The sequence below is a fragment of the Pinus tabuliformis genome, chromosome 1_2 (genome assembly GCF_031772625.1).
Source record: "Pinus tabuliformis cultivar Carrire ecotype Pingquan chromosome 1_2, CPIR1, whole genome shotgun sequence".
NCBI classification, from domain to species: domain Eukaryota; kingdom Viridiplantae; phylum Streptophyta; class Pinopsida; order Pinales; family Pinaceae; genus Pinus; species Pinus tabuliformis.
Window position 1 is genome coordinate 1,212,684,585 of NC_142298.1, and position 20,980 is coordinate 1,212,705,564.

Sequence of the window (20,980 nt, forward strand, 5' to 3'; positions counted from 1 at the left end):
AAATATATATATATATATATATGTCTGTTTTTATTTTTTTTTTTTTTTTTATTTTTTATTTTTAATTATATATATATATAAATATATCAATTTAAAATTCTTTAATAACTAATCATTCTAATAAAATTTTTATTTAAAGTATAGATATTAAAATATTATATCAATTTCTATTTATATAATTAAAAAACTTTTTTAAAATTTTTATCCTACACTATCTCGCTGAGCTGGAAGATCAGCAGCTGCTGGTCCCAGCCCTATCTTCCTAGCCTCCACGGTCCTTGCTTGGTATGGTCTCTGTGTTTCTTGTTTCCTTTCCTTAAGATTTGTTTCCTCTGTGTTTGTGGTTTATTTGCTTGCTTTTCTCTTGATTTGATTTGTTCTCCTTTTAATTATCGCCCTTATGATCTTGATTTAGTCCCCTCTTTTTCCCTTTATATTCGAAGATTATTAAATTTGGCAACCTGGGAATATTTAACATAATATATGATTGAACTATCCTTAGATTGTACGGTAATTATTTACTTTTTATTAACCTTATATTTTTAACATCCTTATAATATAAATACATGTATAATTAAAATATGCATTTTTCTTAACTAATCAATATTACTTTTCATTTATTCATTTGATTAATTTTGATTTTTTGTTAGTTCTAGTTAATTGAACTAACCTTAAGAGATAGTGTAGGATAAAAATTTAAAAAAAAGTTTTTTAATTATATAAATAGAAATTGATATAATATTTTAATATCTATACTTTAAATAAAATTTTTATTAGAATGATTAGTTATTAAAGAATTTTAAATTGATATATTTATATATATATATAATTAAAAAAAAAAAAAAAAAAAAAAAAAAAAACATATATATATATATATATATATTTAAACATTAAATATAATATTATTAGAATGTTAGGTATGGTAATATATTAATTTATATATATATATATATATATAATATTTTAAATAAATAAATGATTTAGTTTGATAACTAACCATTGATCTAATTCAATTTTTAGTAAAAATTATAGTTTTCTAATAATTTAAAAACTAAATATTAAATATAGTATTATATTAGGTATTGAAAAATATTATATATAATTATATATTAAATATATAAATAGATTAATAATCTCTGATCTAGTTAATTTTTACCCAGTTTACTTAGCTCTAGTAGTATAATAATAATTATAAAGAATATTAATATTAATTTAGTTAAAGGGGTTTGACTGGGTCCTTAAGTTGAAAAATAGCCGTTAGTCTTTTTAGCCGTTGGAGTCTCTGCTTGGACTATTTAACTCGCTATACTGGATCTGTATCTTCAACTTGTCCTGACGATGAACCACACTAGTTGGTTCGAAACGCGTCGACAAATGATCAATTATGTGATTTCGCCAAAGATTTTTCTAAACAAACGTTATGGATCACAGAAGTCTAAATTCCTTGACTATTTGAAGGTCCACTCCAAACAACTTCAATGAGAGTTATTCAGCTAGAGGTTAACTCAGCAATCCTTCCAATCATCGCAGAGGTAATTCAAAAATGCATTGAATGCAGAGGATGGTCTGTCCAAATGCAGAGATTTGACAGAGGACAGATTCTGGAGCTGCCAGAAAGAGCAGAAAACTAAAAATAGAGGCTGGCTCAGATCCCAAATGTTCAAGAGTAACGTCTCTGTTTCTTATAAAGGTCATTTCTAATATTTTTTTTATTTACTGAGGATAGGTAGCGTTGACAAGTTCTGGGCGCATAGGATTTTATGTGCTGTCCTTACTAAATTGCAATCACAACAGGTAATGAAGACCATACCAATGCTATTCAAGGTAGCTTAGATCAACTTTGCAGGGAATAACAACATGCCATTTTTTTTCTTTTCTACCTAAGGCATAAATGGTGAGGAAGAAGACTACACAGGCAACACATCATGGCTCTTATACCATGTTAGACACATACATGGCAGCAACAGAATATGAAAGATAAGCATGAGAGTACCTCTATTATTGACATGATATACATTTATAGTACATGGTGTGACCCTTGGATTCATATTCCAAGTGGTCTCTTGGACTCCCTTTGGCTGTTCAACTTCCACACCAACCCTTAGAGGATTAGGTGTCCAACAAGGAGTATTATATTAATTATAATACACTCGTCAGTAAATGCTACATACAATGATTGTGAAGGCATGGCCATTCTTTCCTCATTGGTGGATGACACATTATGTATGTTGTTATTCATCCTGGCCTCTACCAACCATGATGGTGGGGTTACTTAGGTTGACATGCTCAATTGGTAATTGTTGATTCCTGTTACATTATCATTTGAAACCACATTTTCATTGTCATTTGCATGATCAACTGCCTCATTTGGAATATCACATGTAAAATTAATAGGTGCTTCAGTGGGTGTGACAACCTCCCTATTATTGACAATTGGTTCATTACTGAATTGTGTCTCACTTACATGTTCATCATCAACACCATATAAGTTCCCTTGAGAAAGGGCTATCATATCTTCAGCAACAATAACATCTTCCTACCAATCCACATCTTCTTGGGCATCAAACCAGTCATGTAAGTCCTCTGCTTCTTGACCTTCCACAAGAAATGCCTAGTTGCATTTAGTATCATGAATAAGAGCATCAACATTCAGTGGCCAAATTTGAGTCCTCCTAAATCCAACCTTGATATTAGAAGGTGTTAGAGCCCTTTTAGATGCTTTACTTGAAAGCTTAGCTAGCTCAAACCTTTTTACCTCCACCCCTAGATTCTTTGTCATCCTTGAAGCTCGATTTGACCTAAAATAGTCCTTGAAAGGCCCAAACACCCTGACATCAAGGGGTTGCAATCTATGAGTGGTATGAGTTGGTAGTGTTAATAGGTCAATGCCCAAATGGTTGGCCTACTCGATTTCCTACACAACCATGTGGCTTCGATGGCCATCTAAAACTAGTAGGTGCCTATTTTTAGGCGAGACACCACCTAAAGCAGATTCAACAAAGTGAAAAAGCCAATTCAAGAAGAGTTTCTTTGTCATCCACGCATGGGGGTGTGCAACCATGAATGCACCTGGTTTACAATTTTTTATATTGTTTTTAAGTTGAGTTTTACCTTTAAATAAATAAAAGCATAAGATTGAAGAAATAGTTGCATTGACACAACAAAGAATAGTGATCTACGCCGTGCTCCTAGGAAAACATTTTGGCACACGTATGCTCCCTCTCTTGGCAATTACCCGCATGCCACAATTCCTTCCAGCTTGTAAGTCTATTTCGTCACAATTCTAGATATGGTTTGGGGCATAAGAGTATTTCTCATATGCATGCGAAAGGGTCTCATAGAAATTAGACACAATTGCAGGGCGTAAATTTAAAACCATGTCTCTGTCAAGGCCCTCGGTTGTTCATAACACAAGGTCTAGATGCCTTTTTTTAAACCCACTCCACCAAGATTTTCCAGGAAACCCATCTTTGAAGGGGTTTGGCCTCTCCTGATATATTTGAGCTACTATGGATTTGAGTTGTATCAACTCTAACCCATGTCCCAATTGGGCCATCTCCTTACACCACACAACCACCTTGGCCTCCTCCTCTTCAGTCATAACTGTAACAGGCCCTCTACGCTTTGTATGAGTGAGCCCATTAATCCAATAATGTATGCTTGAGGTTGCAATTCCATTGTTTTTTGCAAATGAACATACAAAATATCCCCTAAACTATATGTTATCAATTGCACATAGCATGTCTTCCTTTGTCCATGTAATAACCCTGGTGAAAATTCCATGTAATAAAAGTTAATAAAGGCAAAATAATAACCATGGTTGATGGGTTACTTATTCAAAGCTAAATGTTGGACAAAATCCTAGTGATGGGGATCACTTGTGATTGTTTAATGGCTAAGGAGATTGGCAAAGGAAATGACTAAGGCTTTGGAAAGGCAAAATGGCATTTTTTGGCACATTTATTTATGAAAATAATGGAAATTAGGAGAAAAGGGAGGTGAAAGGCCACAAGTTGCATGTGAGGAGGAAAATGAAGGAAAATGATGTAAAATGATGGAAAATGAAAGAAATAGAGGCTTCAATCATAGAAAGGATTTTGAGGATTAGTTGGTAACCTTTTTTCAATTTAGTTTTGGAGCTCTCTCATTCTTCTCTCTCTCATACTCTTGGATACTTAGAGTTTTCCTGGACCACTGTTGGAGGGTGTGGCATACTTGGATTTTTAGAGCAATAAGGCAAAGGAAGAGCAGGAAAGCGCAAGAGGACATCGAGATCAATAGCTACAACGAGATTTGCTTGCAGGTACCGAGTTGTATGTATGTTTTCCTCACAAGTTTTGGCATGCATGGGATATGCATGTGGATTATTGGTCATGATCTGTCACTGACATGGAGGATTTCCTCGATTGGAAGTGGATTTCCTAGACTTGCCATTTCTTAGATAACCATGGATATTGTGGGTTTACTTCCTTGTTTTGTTTTGGTTGGTTCTCATGTTTCCTTAGATTGGGTTGAGTTACTAGTTCCTGGAGCCTTGGTTGGACAAATGCTCTGGAGCCCTGTAACAACTTAGGTTGAGTTACTAGTCTCGTAGCCTTGGTTGGAAAAACACTATGGATCCCCTTGTGGGTTGAGTTCCTTGTCTCGTAGCCTTGGTTGGACAAATGCAATGTAGCCCGACAACAGTTGTGGGTTGAGTTACTAGTCCTAGAGGCTTAGTTGGAACAAACGCTCTGGAGCCCTGGATGGCTGGGATAGAGATGGTTTATGAACAAACCATCTTCCCCTTGCTGTCATTTAAATATGGCTATACACATGGTCTTCTTCATTATGTTTTCCAGTTTTTGCTTATTTTTCGAAAGAAATTGTTGTACTTTCTTGCCTTTGATTTGCTTCAAGTATCAATTTTATCTATTTGTTCATCTTTCATATAGTCGATTATTTTCCCATCTTCGATTTTGGTTTCAAATATTTTCCTTGTTCTCTGCCCCTTTTTCTTCCTAATTTTAAACATATAGTAGTTGTCAGGTTATGGCCTATATGTTGAATGGCCTTTATGTCCCAGGAGGATTCATTTTTCTCTTATGTTTTTGGTTTTAATGATTTAATTTGATCCAATCTTTAAAAAATAGTTTATGCTAAGAGTGCAGATTGCGAAATTCAAGAGGTTTTCTTTTGGCTTATTTATGCCTACAATTCTTAATAAGGGTTTCTAATTACGCCATGTGATTACACTGGTTGTGTATTCTGTTGATTTCATTTAAGGATGTAGATATTAGTGAAGACCTTGATCGGTAAGAGTAAATGACGCATTAGGCTTAAACCAGCGCCATGGTGACTAGACCGATTGCCATCACTGCTAAGCTCATGGACTTCATTTTTTAGATGCACATCTCCTTGTCAACACTGCATTAGTAAAAACTTTTTCTTGATTTCGAACACCACAAACCTTGCTTATATAATGACATTTTCAACCCCCTGATGATGAAAAGCATCTCCATTGCCCTCATTATGATGATTTCATCGTAGCTTAAACTTTGGTCTCATGCGTTGCATACACGGATTTTGGAATTCCATCACATAAACAAAACTTAAATGTTCAATTACTATAAAGAATATGTTGTAACATAAATAGTACTAACGAAACACATGTTTACATACTATAAAAGATATGTTGATAAGATTAGCGTAATAAATTAAATAATATTATATTTTTATGACATTGACATTTTTGGATGTTGGTAATGATTAACCCGATATAAAGGAAACATCACATGTCTGAACTTGGTATATACATATTTAACCTAATATTAAACAAGGCCACATAGCTAGCATTCCATGCCGCTTAGTTTTTTAAAAATTTTTAATGTCATGATGTGTTGTATGTACTCCAAACAATAATAAAATTGTAAAATGAGTTATATGAGTATTTTTTAACCTTTTTTTATTAATTTTTTCAATATAATTAAACATTTTTTTGGTATATAAATGTTATATATATATAATTGACATTGAAGAGAGTGATAACAAGTTAATAATTATTTACTTAATATTGAATGATAACAATTTTTTAAAAATAATGCTCATATTGTAGTACACATGTCATGTCATTAATAATTATTTATTTAATATTGAATGATGACAAATTTTTTATATAATGCTCATATTATAGTACACATGTCATGTTATTAGAGTATAGATTGATATAATGAGAGTTGTACAAACTATACACATGTTATTTTTAGATATTATTTTCAAATATATATATATATATATATATATATATATATATATTGTAAATTAAAAAATAAAACCCATAAAAATTGTCTATTTATATATATTGTAAATTAAAAAATAAAACCCATAAAAATTGTCTATTCAATACTTTACACCAATGAGAAAATGGAATTTTTGAATTTAATTACAAACCATTTGTGTTTATGGTACATAGTAATTAATATATAATGTTATTTTTCAAATTATTTATATTTATTGTATATAGTAATTAGTGATATAGTACATAGTAATTAATAATAGAGTACACAAAAGTCAATTCTTGTCATCATTACACAATAAGAGGGGAGACATTTCAACCAATCATATTTGAGATAAATAGAAATAAATTTTATTTAAAAATTATAAATTTAATTTCATAATGTTTAACTTTGGATAGATTTTAATTTTTTTAGTCAAAGAAAAACTAATAAAAAGTCAATGAAATACTGAATATGTTATATCCAGCTGCAGGTAAAATAAATATGTAACTTGGGAAAAATATTGAAATGAAAATAACAAAATATCAAATACGTATCAAATATGAAATAATATATTATATACACAAGTCGTTTGACTTTAGTGGAGTTCCAACACCATCATCGCCACCCTCTTTGACCTTATTTTCCAAAAGTAGTAATAGTTGTCACATTGAAAGAAAATTTTGGATAAGGTGACACACCTAACCTTCACATTTTCGAGGTGCAATTTACTTCTCATTGGTGGACATTCAACGTGAAATCTCAGCAAAAGAGCATTTAAATCAACTAGTCAAATAATGTGCTCTTGGAAGTGACCATCTATGAGATTATAAGTATTTCATTTGAGAAGTGATGTTCTCATAGGAAACGCTAGAGATAATGAACATTATCAATTGCATTGCACTAGTTTCCCATCAAAGTTGTAGATTTTACACCAAAAATTATGAATAACTAGGAGCTAATATCTGGCTCATTTTCATCATCTAACAGGTGATGATGTTAGAAATTTGTAAAGTTGTGATGGAAATTTAGATTTGGAAATATAGCCATCATGTTGTTTGTGAATTAATATTATTCAATTAGCTTACCTAATGTCACTCACTACATGTATTTCTTCAATATCTATGAAATGTGTTTATTGAAAATTGAAAGAACATCTTTGAAAATTAAGAGACAATCTATGTTGGAAAGGTTATAGAATATGTAAATTTGGCATAATGTAACTGAGTTCTTTTTACATTCTAGCTTCAAATGGAGATTTGTTACTAAGTTTTCTCTTTTGGTAGTGGTAAATATTCAATACATTTTTATATGTCACACTTTTTCTCAAATGTATGACTTACGAGGTTTCCTTTACAACATCTGGTACAATTGCTAGTTTTAAATTTGTAATTTCATGCTTTTAATGGATCACTCATGATATTGATGATATAAATTAATTTGTTTAATCATTTTATGTTTGTTATATATATATACATATATAGTTTTCGATGTATAAATATATTTAATATTAAAAAAAGTAATACATTCAAATTAAAATTATATAATTTAAAATTGTAATTTCAATAAATTTTTGATTTATTTTGAAAAATTCGTCAATTTTTTTAAAATATAAAACAATTAAATTATAATTCTAAATATTAATCAAAACCAAAAACTCAGGGTGAATGTAGACTTGTGGAATTTCAATTTTTTTAAAATCAACTAACAAGATTAAATATTCATGCAATATGTTTTGATTACCACATATACGACTGCCATTTATGGTAGCGCTATCCTCTTGCGCATTACAACTCTAAAAAATATATATTTGAATCAGATATTGGATCAATTTATGGTGGTAACATGTTTAACGAGGTTTCTTAGTCTTTTGGAAACATGTTTAACCTTGTTTAACATATTTTGGAAACACTGCCGACCATTAATGTAATCTCTCTCCACTTATAATTAGGAAGTCTGATAGGCCTTTCTTTTGAATCCATTCATGATCCATTTTCCTCTCCCCTTTTGTTATGCTTGTGACATTTGTCCAATATGTTACGTTGTGACATTTGTCCAATATTTTAAATCCATGACATCTATGCAACTTCTTTAGCTGATAAATTCACCCTGCTACTATTACGCTTATGGTAAGGGTGGCTCCATGTCGTGCACATGTGAAATGGCTTTTGCCAATAGTGAAAAAAATCATGTTGTTTTTCAACTATTAGAGTTCCACGTTGGGGAAGTATATTTTTCACAAAGAAAATAGAGTACTAGGAAACCTCACTAATGCCAATAGTTAGATCAAAATATACCTTGAGCTATGAATAATGCCAGTTGTTTAGGATATTGCTTTATCCAAGCAACAATGCAGACAATATGGTGTATAATATTCCATGTCTAATATTAATTTTTATTGTGATTAATACATAGGTAAGTTATTTTGGATGATTACCTGCACTTATTTGCAGTGGTAACGCTCTATCAACAGATGGAGTGGCGCTTTTACAAATCAAGTCATATTTTTCAATTCTTTGAATGTTCTTTCAATTTGGAGAAACGAAAACTCTTCTGATGTCAATCTGTTTAGGATGGAAGGTGTCCACTACAACAGTGATGGAAGGTGGGTCACATCAATTTACCTGCCATACAAAGGACACTCTACCCTTTTTTTCGAGTGTAATTGGCAAGATTGTTTCCCTAGAGAAGCTCGACCTTTTAGGCAATAGGTTATCGGGCACGGTTCCTAGCCACATAACCAACTGGATAGGGATTCAGGAACTCAATGTCGCCAACAATTTCTTCATGCACTTCATCCCTCTGGATATCGCAAACTATAGCCTTCTTACAGTTCCAAATATCAGTACAAGCAACACATCAGGTATTATTCCGCCTGGATTGGGTAATATAATAAGCCTAACTACACTATTGGTGGATACAAATAATCTCAATGTATCATTCCTTTGTCTATTGGAAAGCTTGCCAATGATGAGACAATGACTGCATACTCCAACTATTTCAGTGGCTCTTTACTGCCCATAATAAAAAATTATAGCCAACCGTGTATTATGTATTTCGCCACTGTGAGATTGCAAGGAAAGATTCCTCGGGAAATTGGGAATCTGAAAAACATTGTAGAGATGAATATGAAAAACATTGTAGAGATGAAGGGTTCCATATCCCAAGGTTTTTTTTCACTAGACTGCTAAAGTTGGAGGCATTTGATGCATCCACCAATAATTTGTAAATTTTAATCGGTCGTTCTGTCTAGTGCGGTTTGTATTTTTAGTACATGATTGGTTTCAGCAAGATATGTATAACTAATTGATTTACTTTCTTGGTTAGTGTTGCATCATAGACAGTTGTATGTGTTGGAATTGTGGCATGCATGAGATTCCAGGGTTTGAGTAATATATTTCAAGCAAGATGAAATCTATTTAAACACAGTCCATTTATTCTTACATAAAAGGTGATTTTGGCTTTTTGGTTTCATTGTTCTTAATGGAGTTAGCTTCGGTTTTTGAAGGATATATTTATTTGGTATTTCCTTCCGAAGAAACACAATTTATTTATTTTGGCATGGAGGAAAGGTGGATAGGTGTTATCTTATGTTACATCATTCCCCAAATTATAAAGTTGTGTTGCCAAAGTAAATGTCTCAGAGCTAGGAAATGCATCATTTTTACTTGTGCAGAATGTTCCCAGCTGGGGGATCCCTCTAAAAAATCCAAAATTTTGGTTTGTAAGGTCTAATTCCATGCATGATGGCAATTATTCTTACTTTCAAGTTTCCTCGCCGTAAACTAGGCTCACTACATGAGGGATTTGAACTTGGGTTACCTTGTTTCCACAATTTCACAAGCTTCGAATTAACCAATTGATTTCCCCCCTGGGACAATAATGCCAAATTACTTAATTGTGTGCCTACTAACTCTTTTAACAACTCGTGCATTCCACCACCAATGCAATCTGTTTTATGCTTTTAGTGTTTATGATCTACATATAATTGAAATCTGCTAAACAATTTTTTTTGGGGTTTATGTTATATCTTTTGTGTGTCTAATGCCTCCTCCCCTAAACCCCCACACAATTTGATTTTAAAAATGGCATCCCCTTACCCACACCCATGCTTGTCCCCGCATCAACACTCTCAAATGACTTGGGTATTTAGGAATTAATTTATTATACAAAATTTATCCAATACCGTAAAGTTTAAATTTATTGTTCATGTCATTATGTGCATTTGTTGAAAGATGTAATCGTATTACTTTTGTTACATTATTACTATTACATCTGCCTTGTTGGCATTTATGAAAAATCTTGTCTGATAATTCTAATTCCTATAGAAGGAAATGTTAGTAGACCAAAGGAATTTAATTTTCATATTTATGATGGTTTTAGATAAATATTGTTATCAAGTATGTAACATAGACTTGATTTACTTCACCTATTCCTGCCTGCCTTTTCAAACTTTGAATCATATACTTTGTTTCTTAGACTGGGTTGATTTTCTTCTTTCTTAGCCTGTGTTTTATACATCTATCTATAGTTATTCCCACTAATGGATAGATGTAAGATATGTGGGATAAAGGAGATACTATAAACAATTATGAGTTTTCAATGAACATTCAAATCTCTTTTGATGCACATAAGTTGTTTTATAAACTTTGCAAACACTCATTCCTGGTTGAATTTGTTTTTTGGAAGAATTATAAAGAAAAATCGTAGTACCTTTGCATCCCATATTAAAGATTGGAAATCCCTGATGGGAGTGACAAACATCGAGGGGATCCGAATGCATGGTAAATGATGTTGAACACCTGGGTGTTGGTGTGGATGTCGGCCTCCCTATCCTCTCACCAAATTAGGAGTACGGTGGGAGTAAATGTGTGGCATTCAAAATACCTATTAGCTTCATTGGGAGTGGGAGCGGGCGAAGGACGTTGGTATATGGATATTGGCGATCTTCAGGTCTAGTATGAAGCTATGGATTTTTATTGGTCTGTTGTCAGTCGTTGAGTTTTTTGGTATTTTCGACCTCTCCAGCTAGTGCCCTGTCTCGGAATGGTGTCACTTCTGAAATCGACGCCCCCTCCTCAACATTAGGGTCAAAAAATTGTTAAATATCCTTTCCTATGTGTGGTTTCTGACATTTTTTTGCAGTCTTAGAGCTTTATATATGGCTATCAGGTTGTCTCTTGAAGGATTTATGTGGTTGACTTTGACCCATAGTTGGGTAATTAGTTACTTGGGTTGGCAAGAGGTTGGTTGTCTTAGGGATTTCCACAGAGTGAATTATCTGGGGGGTCTTGGGACTTCTGAGTTGATGGCTAACTGTGTTGCTACTTGGCTTGTGTCTTTGTTCCCTGTAGATTCGTTGGTCAAGGCTGTTGGTGACCCTCTGGTTTTCTTGGGGAGTTTCTTTGCAGCAATTTCATTGGTGTGATTTGGAATTAGTTGGGAATCTCCACAGTTAATTTGTGCTCTTCGCTCTGTTACAATGCACCCCGTGCCACACATTTCTTGCTCTTTACCCCTGTTAAAGAGAATTTTGGTCATCCATGGGGGGCGTCATTCGCATTTACAGGTGGTGATGGGTGTTGAGAAGCCTCTACACTATGTTAGGGGATGTAGAACCATTGATAGCTCGGGTTGGGTGGCTTCGAGGGCTTGTGGTGGTTAAGGCAGATCGCAAGCAGGCCGAGGTGGGAAAACAATGGGGACAGTGAAGTGGGGCAAAGGGACACAAAGAGGCGGCATTGGAAGTTGGGGTAAGGTACAACGACCTGGGTGTGGGGTGATGTTGGGAATTTTTCTTACTACCATATTCATGAAAATTTGACGAGTGGAGATCTACTTCTGAAAGGTGATACCTACTTGATTCATGAGTGTTTGACGGGTGGAGATTTGATTCTGAAATGTGAATGTGATTATAGACGCATGCATCCTTTGTAATTATAAAGCATTGGCAACTGCTAAGGATGTTCGTAATGAACCGATTCCCTTTGCCACTAACATGTCACCCAACCACTTAAAGATTTATTAAAATATTCATTAAAGTGTTTGCAATGAGAAAGAGACAACCCTTTGATAACCCTCAATGAAATCGCAATCGTCAATTAGGTTATATGGAGAAGAATATTCAACTAAAATTTAATCTTGTGCATTCATTCACAAAAAAAATCCAAATTCTGGAAGTCCACATCTAGAGGTTGAAATAAGTATGCATATCAACGTAACTATATTTTGAATTTACAAAGCAACTCATTCCCATAAAAGCATCTGCAACCTAAGTGGTTTTTACAACTTAAAGTGGAATGGAGATTCCTAATTAAAATCCTTTAAAATCATTTTGTAAAACTTCTTCAACTAATTTTTAGATATGAAATAGGGGAGGGAGGCCAGCAGTTGCGTGACCTCCTTACGTGGACATACAATGACACCTGTCTAGCCGAATAAGTTGTACGACACATGTCCATCTCACTCCTCCACATATCTCCTTTGCATCAAGGTGCCCACCTCCATGTTTTCGCGTCGTCTAGGGATATTGTATGGGCCACCTATGGAGGTTGTTTGCCTGCCTGTTCATTGTTGTTCAAGCCCTAAACCTGTTTTTTTTTCTGTGCCAGTTCCTGTGTGTGAGGTGTTCATTTTTGGTGTATTTGGTGTTCGTTTCTAACGCATAATGACATGTTGTTCAATTGCGGAGTTATGTTGTTCAGATGTAGAGGTGTGCTGTTCAGCCATAGAGGTGGGATGTGGGCGTAGTAAAGGGTTCCAGTTCTTTGGTTGCACGACATTGTTGAAGGTTTCTATGTTGGCGATTCTGGTTTGGAATTGGAAGGAACCTTGTTTGATTTATCTCGCTCACTTGACCCTGTTTGACTCAACACTGGACATAATGGTTGCCTCGCTACAATAGAATTTTGGAGGTTGGTGTTGTTATTCTCTTGTATGATTCTTCATCCTGCCAGCCATACCTGCAACTGTGTTTGTCAACACATCAATTTTCTTGATATTCACACCATTCACGGCTTTTGTGGGTTATTCTATGGCTTTTGTGGATGCAGGGTTTTTCCATGGCTTCAATTGGTGGGTTCTGTGGCTTAGGTTGAGATAAAATTTGGGGGTTTTCCACTGGTTAAAGGGTTTTATGGGATATTTGGGATTTGGAGTTTTTCTATGCCTTCTATAGGTTATTATGTGGTTTTTGTGGCTTCTGTGGATGCAAGCTTTTTCTGTGGCTTATGTGGCTGCCAAAATTGGTGGTTTCTATGACTTAGGTTGAGATAAAATTTGGGGGTTTTCCACTTAGTTAAACGGTTTTAAAGGATATTTGGGATTTTGGGATTTTTTATGGCTTCTGTGGGTTATTACATGGATTTTGTGGATGCAGGGTTTTTCGGTGGCTTATGAATTTTATATTTCATGATATTAGATGAGTACCTGCAAGAATTGGAAAAATTTAATATTGACCAATAATTTGATTTCAGTTTTATGTATTTGTATTGGAAATTAATATATACAAATTGAGTTCTTACCTGTATAGTTTTGTGGATGATTTGGGTAGCAATATTGAGTTTTTCATCTTATATTTTCTATTTTCCCACTATATAATAAGCTTGGAATTGCCAATTATCTTAAGATTTCCATATGCTATAACACAGGGAATGTTGTTGCTTGAATTTGAGGGGATTATCTTGACAAGAGTTTTGATATGTTGCAATATTGTTTGATGTTTCTAATTTGCTGAGTATTGTTATGTCCTATATCCTGAATGGTTGATGCTACCATTATGGTTTTGTTGATATATTGTCCCAATGAAAATGCTACTTTTAGTTTGTTGCTAATTTTACTATGCTAATATATAGTGATTATACGGAAGGTTATTTTTCCTCAACTTATTATTTCAAAAACTGGTTAATAGTTCTGGATGTCAGGTCTTCCAAAGGGGTTCGTTAGAGGGTTCATGTGTCATGAGCATTGTCAATGGATCATAATGTTGGGTTGTGTTATATTCTTTCCACGACTAGCCCATGTAGTTAACCAGGGTTTAGAGGGGGGGAGGTCACAGGGGGTTTGAGGAGTACCCGTAACCCCACTTTATGGGGTCTGGGGCAGCGCCCCAGAAAATTTTGGTTTTGGACCCTATGTTAGGTTGGGCAGATCCACCTATGGTTTTGTGCATGATTTTCACACATGTTTTTGGACGCGATGGTTTTCGGTCCGTGGTTTTGGATGAGATGGTTTTCGGTCCATGGTATTGGATGCTTCGGCATGTATAAATATGTATTGTAACATTGAAAGGAATATAATGAAAAATCAAGCTGGTAGTCACAGTTTTGGGATCCAGGGGAAATCTCTGTGTATATGTGTTTTATGTGTTATGATCTTGCATTGTTTATTTTCTGTGTTTTAGAATTCATATGCAGGTAATTTCTGTATGGGGTTAAAACCTACATTTGGTATCAGAGTTGTTTTGGCTTCAAGGGGACGCCTTTGTTGCTGAGGGATTTCGCTCGGGCCTGTGGTAGACCTTGTTCAGTGGGAGATCCACGAGATTGATTCTGTTGGTGAAAGAAGATGGTGAGTAGTGGAAAGATAGAGATTGAGAAATTTAATGCTTAGAGTTTTGAGTTGTGGAAACTCAAGATGGAGGATATGTCGTTGGATAAAGATCAGTGGATTGTGGTAGATCCAGGTACTAAACCAACGGGAGTGTCCGATGAAGAATGGAAGAAGTTGGATCGGAAGGCAAAGAGCACAATACGATTATGTGTCTCAGATTTAGTATTGCTGAATGTATCAGGGGAAGCTACGACGAAGGATTTGTGGGACAAGTTAGGGACTTTGTACCAATCTAATTCTCTGGTGAATAAACTGTTCCTATAGAAAAAGCTGTATAATCTGAGGATGAAAGATGGAGACTTGGTGATAGAGCATCTGAATGAATTTAATACTGTGGTAAGTCAGTTAGCATTTGTTGATATTAAAATTTCAGATGAAGATAAGTGCATCAGTTTGTTGTGTTCTCTACTAGATTCGTGGGATAGTCTAGTTATTGCAATAGGTAGCAATGCAATTGCCTTGCAATTTGATGAAATAGTCTCATCCTTGCTGACGGAGGAGATGAGACGGAAAAATATGGAGAGCCAGAATGGTGATGCCTTGTCTGTACGAGGATGGTCCCAGAATAGAAACAAAAATAAGTCATCGAGTGGGAGATCTAAATCTAGAGGGAGATCTAAATCTCTAGGAAAACCTATAAAGGTGGTGTGCTAGAAATGCGGAAAGGAAGGGCACTACAAAAGGGACTGTAAATCTAAAGCTTCTGACAAAGGAAAGGGATCTGATGATGCTCCTTCTGCAGAGGCGAAAACCACCTCAAATGAAGGTGGGGATGTGTACTTGGCTTCTTCAAGTACACATGTAGATCATGAGGCATGGTTGATTGACTCAGGTGAATCCTTTCACTTCACTCCCCATAGAGAGTGGTTCTGCGAGTATGAGAAATACGATGGTGGTGATGTCTTCTTGGGCGATGACAGGAAGGCTAGAATTGTTGGTTGCAGAAAAGTAAAATTGAAGTTGCAAGGTGGAAGGGTTAGAACACTTTCGGGTGTTTTGCATATTCCTGCATTGGCCAGAAATCTGATTTCTGTAAGCAAGTTGGATGATGTAGGTGTAAAAACAGTGTTCAAGAAGGATACCTGCAAATTGGTTTGGGGAGCACTGGTATTGATGCGGGGAGTTCGGATTGGAAATCTGTACAAGCTGCAAGGTAGCACTGTTGTTGATGGGTGCAACAGTCCTGTGGTTCTTGAAAGTGGAGTAGAAAATCTAGTGGTCTCTGGAGAAAAGACCATGTTGTGGCATCAAAATCTTGGACATATCGGAGAGAAAGGCCTTCAAATACTTCATGGTATAGGTATGGTAGAAGGTATGAGTAATAGGTCTCTGGATTTTGATTTCTGTGAAAATTGTGTATATGGGAAGAAGAATCGGGTGAGTTTCCCCTCTGGTAGTAAGAGGGCGAAACAGATATTAGAGCTTGTGCACAGTGATGTGTTTGGACCTATGAAGGTTCCATCACTGGGTAAGTCTGTTTACTATGTATCATTTATAGATGACTTCTCAAGGAATACATGGATATATTTCCTTAAGAAGAAATCTGAAGTCTTTGATAGGTTTAAAGAATTTAAGGCTCTCGTGGAAAATCAGACAGAGAAGAAGATAAAGGTGTTGAGGATGAATACTGGTGGAGAGTTTTGCAGTAAGGAATTTGAAGAATTCTGTAAGAAGTGTGGTATATCACGGCATAAGACTACTCCATATACACCTAAGAAAAGTGGAGTTGTAGAAAGAATGAACAAGACGTTGATGGAAAGGGCAAGAAGCATGCTCAGTGGTGCCGGGATAGGACAAGAATTTTGGGCAGAGGCGGTGGATACTACGTGTTACCTGGTCAATAGGTCACCTTCATCAGTGTTGGAGGATAAGACTCCACAAGAGGTATGGACTGGTAAGAAGCCCTCTATTTCACATCTAAGGGTATTTGGATGTGATGCATATGTACATGTTACAAAGGAGAAACGAACCAAGTTGGATAGTAAATTTGAAAAGTGCATCTTTATTGGGTATAAGGATGGTTTAAAGGGTTATAAGCTTTGGAACCTAGTAACAAGGAAGATTGTGTACAACCGAGATGTGGTGTTCAGAGAGTTGAAAGATGTTATTAAACATGAAGTCCAACCAAAGGAATATGAGAAGATAGAGTTTGAGCTAAAGGAGGAGGAATCAGACTCTACAACATAGGAGGAATCAGAAGATGAAGAGCCACAAACTACGGTTATGAGAAGATCAGTTCGAGAAAGAAGGAAGCTAGAAAGGTATAGTCCATCTGCTTTCTGTTCAAATTTTTCTTTGTCTATCACTGATGATGATCCTAGAACTCTGAAGGAAGTAGTGGATTTAGAGGACGAAAAACTCTAGAAAGAGGCCATGGTTGATGAAATGGCATCTTTGCACAAAAATGAGGCTTGGGATCTGGTGGAGTTGTCGGTTGGAAGGAAACCCATTGGCAGCAAATGGGTGTTCAAAAAGAAGACAAATCCAGAAGGAAAAATGGATAAATACAAAGCTCGGTTGGTAGCAAAAGGTTATTCCCAAGTGTCGGGAATTGATTTTGGTGATTTTTTTTCTCCTGTTGCCAAGGTAACTTCTATTAGATTACTTTTATCTATTGCTGCTGCTTTTGATTTTGAGGTAGAATAGATGGATGTGAAGACAACATTTCTTCATGAGGATCTGGAAGAGGAAATCTACATGAAGCAACCTGAAGGCTTTGCGGTGAAGGGTAAGAAAGAACTGGTATGCAAGTTAAAGAAGTCTCTGTATGGGTTAAAACAGTCACCAAGGATGTGGTATCAGAAATTTGATACATTTATATGGGGACTTGGCTTCACCAGAAGCAAAGCAGATCACTGTGTGTATTTTAAATTAATTGGTGACCGTGTTATTTATCTGGTTTTGTATGTGGATGATATGTTGCTGGTTGGAAATGACAAAGAAATTATCCAGGATTTGAAGACCCAATTGTCCTCCAAATTCGACATGAAAGATCTTGGTGCTGCAAACTATATTTTGGGCATGGAAATTAAATGAGATCGGGCAAAGAGGAAGCTCTGGTGAAACCAGAGGAAGTATGTCAAGACAATACTGCAGAGGTTTAATATGTAGGATAGTAAACTGGTGAAGGTTCCTATTCCTGTAGGTGTAAGGTTATCTGTTGAATAGTGTCCCAAGACACAAGAAGAGGAAGAGGACATGTCTCGTGTTCCATATGCAAGTGCAATCGGTAGCCTGATGTATGCAATGGTCTGTACTAGACTAGACATTGCACATGTAGTGGGAGTATTGAGCAGGTTTATGTCAAAACCGGGAAAGGAGCATTGGACAATAGTGAAGTGGGTTTTTAGGTATTTGCGTGGTACTAGTGATTATGGTTTGTGATACCAAGGAAGACCAGGATTGGACAGAGTATTGGATATTCGTGGCTTTGTTGGTGTAGACTGGGCTGGAGACCTGGATCAGAGAAGATCTACAAGTGGGTATGTGTTTAACCTATTTGGAGGTGCAGTCAGCTGGATGAGTAAGAAAAAATCTGTAGTGGCACTATCAATTACAGAGGTAGAATACATGGCAGCCACTCATGCAAGCAAGGAAGCAATCTAGTTGTAGAGATTGTGTTCAAGTATGGGGTTAGTACAGGAAGCTATAAGGATAGGCTGTGACAGTCAAAGTGCAATTTTCTTGGCAAAGAACCCCGCATATCATTCAAAGACAAAGCACATTGATGTTCAGTATCACTTTGTGAGGGATATGATAGAAGACAAAAAGGTGTTGCTTGTAAAGGTTGACACTTTGAAGAATACTACAGATGCATTGAAAAAATATGTGAGCTTTGAGAAGTTCTCTTGGTGTAGAGAAACAATGGGAATTACAGCGCTGGATAAATGACTAAGCTCTCTTGTGGCCCCCTGTGGAAAGAAAACAACAAGTGGGAGAATGTTGGGTTGTGTTATATTCTTTCCACGACTAGCCCACGTAGTTAACCAGGGGTTAGAGCGGGGGAGGTCAGAGGGGGTTTGAGGGGTACCCGTAACCCCACTTTATGGGGTCGGGGGCAGCGCCCCGGAAAATTTTGGTTTTGGACCTGAAAATTTTGGTTTTGGTTTTGTGCATGATTTTTGCACATGTTTTTTGGACGCGATGGTTTTCGGTCCTTGGTTTTGGATGCGATGGTTTTTGGTCCATGGTATTGGATGCTTCGGCATGTAGAAATATGTATTGTAACATTGAAAGGAATATAATGAAAAATCAAGCCGGTAGTCCCAGTTTTGGGATCCAGGGGAAAATCTCTATGTATATGTGTTTTATGTGTTATGTTCTCGCATTGTTTATTTTCTGTGTTTTAGAATTTGTATGCAGGTAATTTCTGTACCGGGTTAAAACCTACACATAATTCTCATATAAGACATTTCTCTCACTTTCGTTAAGCACAACTATAGTAGTTTTTGGATCCTTACATAAAACTGAAAGGGTTTAGTTAAGGAGTATTATATTAATTATAATACACTTGTTGGCAAATGCTAGATACAATGATTGTGAAGGCATGACCATTCTTTCCACATTGGTGGATGACACATTATGTTTGTTGTTATTCATCATGGCCTCTACCAACCATGATGGTGGGGTTACTTGGGTTGGCGTGCTCAATTAGTAATTGTTGATTCCTGTTACATTATCATTTGAAACCAAATTTTTCATTGTCATTTGCATGATCAACTACCTCATTTGGAATATCACATGTAGTATTAATAGGTGCTTTAGTGGGTGTGGCAACTTTCCTATTATTGATGTAGAAATTTCTGTTTTCCCACCCCAGTTTTCAGTTTCTCCTTATTTCTCCCATGTAGTTAAATGCCCATTCCCATAACCATACATTTAACAGACTGAAAAAATAAATATTGCTGAAAACACAAATTCTGGAAATTTTTCAGAATGTTGGAAATTGCAGAATTAAAAATCAGCAATCAAAAACAGCCATTAAAACACATTAAAACACTGATATTTTTGGTCAACTTGACCTTGGAAAAACCCCCTACAACTCTTGGGGAAAACCAGTTTGAGAGCTCTTCTTTATTTCTGAAAATTGTCTTTTTACAGTGAGAATTATTCAGCAAAAAATCAGCAAGAAAATTTACAACTTATCTCCTTTCCCGTGCCTCACAGCAATCTGGAAATTACAGCAAACAAGACAGCAATAAATGCTGTACGGCCTCCGTTTTGTGTGCAGAAAAATCAACAAACTGCTCCTCGATTTTTGTGCAAAAATCTGCCTTTCACTATGTGCTGAATCAGCTGTACAAATATGCTCAACTGCTGCCTTGGAATGTATGCCAAACTACTGTCTCCTTCTCCTCCCTGCTCAGAAATCTCTCTTGCTCTCTTGCTCTCCTTCTCCCAATCTGCTCATGAAAGAATGAATGACCTTTTCCTCTTTTTCCTCCTTTAATATAACTCCAAGTGACTTTTGGGTGATCCAAGTGACTTTTGGGTGATCTCTAAATCCAATGGCTGAAATAGATTTAGATCAATGGCTGAGATTAAATGCTCATTTAAATCTCACTTTTTATTTTTTAATTCACCCCACTTTAATAAAGACCCACTTAGTCATTTATTTCCAAAGTCACTTTTCCTTTCTAATTTTTCATTGACTTTATAAAAGTCACTTTAAAATTAGACTTAGTAACTTTATCACTTAAAGTCACTTTTATATTAGATTTAACTTTATAAAATTATAAAGTCACTTTAGGAGAAAAATTAAATTCTTTTGGACACTTTTCCCTAAGCCAAAGATCAAAGCCTAAGGGAACCACCTGTCCTCCGGTACCAAATTTCAACACTCCCTCTTACCGAGGAAGGTGTTCCTCACCACACCCATCTTGTCCCTGAAGTAGACATGCTTGCCCCGTGGTAAGGCTTTGGTAAGGATATCTGCAACCTGCTCATCAGTGGAAATATACTCAAGCTTCACAACTCCCTTCTGAACATAGTCTCTGATGAAATGATATCTGATCCCGATATGCTTTGACCTGTCATGAAATACTAGATTCTCCGTGAGTTTAATGCAACTCTGATTATCGCAGTAAATCACTGAAGGTCTCAACGACTGACCAAAT